The sequence below is a fragment of the Moschus berezovskii genome, chromosome 11 (genome assembly GCF_049115385.1).
Source record: "Moschus berezovskii isolate FMDL1 chromosome 11, NW_MosBer_1.0, whole genome shotgun sequence".
NCBI classification, from domain to species: Eukaryota; Metazoa; Chordata; class Mammalia; order Artiodactyla; family Moschidae; genus Moschus; species Moschus berezovskii.
In genome coordinates, this window is record NC_142470.1 from 78,831,595 (window position 1) to 78,835,527 (window position 3,933).

Sequence of the window (3,933 nt, forward strand, 5' to 3'; positions counted from 1 at the left end):
TAGAAGCTGTTAGTCATGTCAGTGCCTCCCCAGGGAGTTTGGATCATTGCCTGTGAAGTGTATTCCAAGAAAGGGAGGCAAATGTTTGTTTATGACTGATTCTTTGAAAATCATTTGCAGGCTCATAGGACTCAATGTCAGTGAGGCATGAGGGAATGTACACTCTCATGGCTGCTGGAGAGAGGGTTTGATTGGTACAACTTTTCCTTGGGGAGAAGTAGGTGACATGCCTAAAAACACTTGAAAACCCCAATGCCTACCCCATAGTCCAGCAATGCTACTGTCAATAACCATCTGATGGAGATGATCACTCAAGATGTGTGTATAACAGTGTTCTTGCTTAGTGTTCTTTTCCATGTTAAAGTAACAAATAAGCCAACTGTCAAACAACAAAGCACATGCATCTAACTCTGACATGTCCTTACAATGGAAGCACTGCCAGTAATGAATGAAGTTTTAAGTCTAAGTTTATTAACACAAAAGAATGTAATATACTGTTGAATGAAAAAAAAGAGTGAATGTACAGTTTGATTTCTTATTTGTAAAAACTTGTACCCACATTTGTATAGAAAATGTTTTGGGTGATTTCTTTTTTTTTTCATAATTTAAGATTATTGTATTTCCTTACAAGAGGAACGTTTTAACAAATTTTACAGGTGTCAATCAACCCTTGTTCAAAATTGGGCACACATCAAATCTAGCATTATGGGAGTTTTATTTGGAAGTGAACTTTTAACTCCTAATATAAATGCCAAGAGATACTACACAAAACATCCACAGGAATTTTTTTCATCTTTTTTTGAATTGTTCACAAACATTTCCTACATAATCCAACATACAACAGAGAAATGGTACATCTTTTTCTTTCAATTTGCATACAATGGAAAAACAAGAATATATATATATTTTACAAAGTTTAACTAATAGACACTACCAAGCTGACAGTTTAAGTCTATATGTGAGAAATTATCTAATAAAAAATAATCAGAATTTATTTAGCATCAGTCACTTCCATAACCAAGTATTATTCTGATTGATAAAACTTGTCATTAAGCTTCTGGTATAAACTTATACCACTATTCCATCGGTTGTGTTGCTCCCCACCTTGGTTCTTCAGAATTATGAACAGAAAATCGTTGCAAAGTAGGGGCAAGCATTTGCAAAAACAAACAAAAATCCCCAGCTTATTATAAGCATGAATGTGCGGTGGAATTTCCTCCCAAGCAATGGACTTCAAATCATTAAGAATCTCCAGAACTGAGTATTGTCAAGATATTTTGCCTAAGTCCAAGAAGAGATGCCATTTATTTATATCCAACAGAGGACTGAAAATTAAACTTAGTGTTCCATTTGGGGGTAGGTTGGAGGGAACTCAGCCATTTGAAAAATGACCATCTTAAAAAAAATGACCACCAAAAATAGGTTCACTAAATTTATTTTAAAAATCATAAAATGTTTCTTACAAAAGAGCATTACATTCTGCACACTGCTCTGAATAGATGCCAGGGACATATGGACTACTGTTACTTTTCCTCCCTGTCCCACCACCCCAAATGTTACAGTGACCACAAAGCAAAGTGTTCACAATAATTACATGGGGGGACTTCTTTAAACCACCAACAATGAACAAAAATTAAAATTCACTCACTCTGCTGCTGTTTCAAAATTTCAATGTTAGTTTTTGCACACCCTCCCCCACCCCCCACCCTGTTTGTAAGGAACTAAAACATTACATCTGGTGAACACTACATCTCAAATGCAGAACACCTATGAAGCAGAGGAATGTTGGCTTTTTAAACAGAAGCAGATAAAAAAAAAAAAAAGATGCAGGACTCCTTCAGTTCTTCACTAGTCTTAGAAAAACTTTCCAGAATACTGCTTCACACTATAAAAAAGAAAAAATATCTTGCATTAGAATCCTTCAACATCTGCATACTGCTTCACACTGTTCTGCAGCAAATACTGTGCATTCTGTATCTGGTCCTGTGTTCCTGTTATGGTAATGATCCGATCTTCGGATCCTTCTAAAGGCTCATCAATTTTGATTGAAGCTCCTGACTCATGACGGATTTGTTTAATCCGCTGACCACCTTTGCCAATAACAGATCCAGCCAAATCTTTGGGAATAGTTACTTGTGTAGTAATAATAGGTCCACCAAGATCACCATATGAGCCACGACCCCCTGCATAGGAATAATCATATCCAGAGCCACCCTGTGGTTCATAAGCCATTTGCCACTCTGATGGGCTCCATGTATCTATTGCAGAGTCCCAGGTTTCATCAGCACTGAAACCAACCATGCCATCATAACGGTCTCCAGGTCTTCCTCTTGTCATAGGCCATTAGATCTCCTCCTCTAGGCGGTGGTGGTGGTGGAAGAGGAAGATTCCGAGCTCTGCTACCGCCCCGGGCACCTCGCCTGGGAGGGGGAGGAGGAGGTCCTCGACGAGGGCTCATATCATCATAATCTCTCCTGGAGGGAGGCATGGGACGCCCACCCCGGCCAGGCGGCACTCTGTCAAAACCACCTCTTCCCCGCATGGGAAATCCCACAGGACGTCCACGGCAGTCATCAAACATCATTGTAAAACCACTGTAATCATAGGTTTCATCATAAAAATTGGGATCATAAGGCTGAGCGCGTCCTTTGATGGGAAACTCTGATATAAGATCAAGGATGATCTTTATGCACTCTACAACCCTATCAGGTTTTCCTCTGATAAGAACGACTCTGTCAGTAGATTGAGGACAACATTCCTGGAAAAGCTTGATTGTTGTCTGAGTGTTGTTCTTTGATTTTAGCACCTTTGACTCCAGTAATTCCTCCTGCCAGACTCTGATGAATCAACAGTCTCAACTTGCAGTCAAAGTCGCTTCCTTTATAGTGTTGGTAATTTAAGCATTCCACAGCATCAGATTCGAGCGGGAGCTGGCTGGTTGCAGTGGGTGATGGCAACTGCAGGCCCTCTTCCAAGGTAGGGATGATTTTCTTCAGAATTTCTCCAATCGTTTCAATATCAGCAATGATACTCAATATGCGCTCGGGGCCACTGCTGTCTGGGACTGAAACACTGGCACTGTAGTCTGTACGGAGAGCCTTAATATTCTTGCCTCCTTTTCCAATCACTGCCCCAGCATTCTTGCTCTGAATCAGAATGCGCAATTCAACCATCTCATCAGTGTTTCTAGATCTTTTAAAAGCTTGTTCCTCTTCCATATCTTCAGCAGGGCGTTTGCCAAATTCGCCATTGGTTTCAGTGTTGGGAAAGGTTTCCTCTGGCTGTTCAGTTTCCATTTTCTTGTATTTAAGGGACACACCAATCAGTTATTAAATATATCCTTCCAGGGCAGAACTGAAGTGTTCTGGGCAGAACCAACTGACACCCTAGTGCTGTAGTAGCCCGGCAAGGGTACCATCCCTATGCTGCCGCTCCTCCTCAGCCGGTCACAGCTAGACAGAGAACAAGCCGTTTTGGGTGATTTGTAAGGCTCTCATCCTTGGTTTGGGGCTTCCTTGGTGGCTCAGATGGTAAAGAATCTGCCTGTAATCCAAGAGACCCAGGTTTGAGTCCTGGGTTGGGAAGATCCTCTGGAGAAGGGAATGGCAACCACTCCAGTATTCTTGTCTGGAGAACTCCATGGACAAAGGAACCTGGTGGACTACATCCCATGGGGTCACACAGAGTCACACACGACTGAGCGACTATCACTTTCACTTTCATCGTTGGTTTAAGATGCCCTCTATTCCTTAAACTGAATTCTCTGGGGCCAACTCTAGGGAGCGGTGTTAGTAGCCAAACACATCCCAATCAATTCAGAAACAAGTTCTGCTTGTAGCGTTTGTGTTCTTCAGAATGTTCCCCGGATTATAAAACACACACCTCCTGCCTTGGTTTTCCCAACTGGGTCGGGGCGGCATGTGGAGACCCACT

At 41.6% G+C, this 3,933-nt stretch overlaps 1 pseudogene; it reads right to left on the bottom strand.

The window, feature by feature from the left end:
- Positions 1-1,749: 1,749 nt before the first annotated feature.
- On the bottom strand, positions 1,750-3,463 carry LOC129539809 (heterogeneous nuclear ribonucleoprotein K pseudogene; annotated as a pseudogene).
- Between the last annotated feature and the right edge of the window lie 470 nt (positions 3,464-3,933).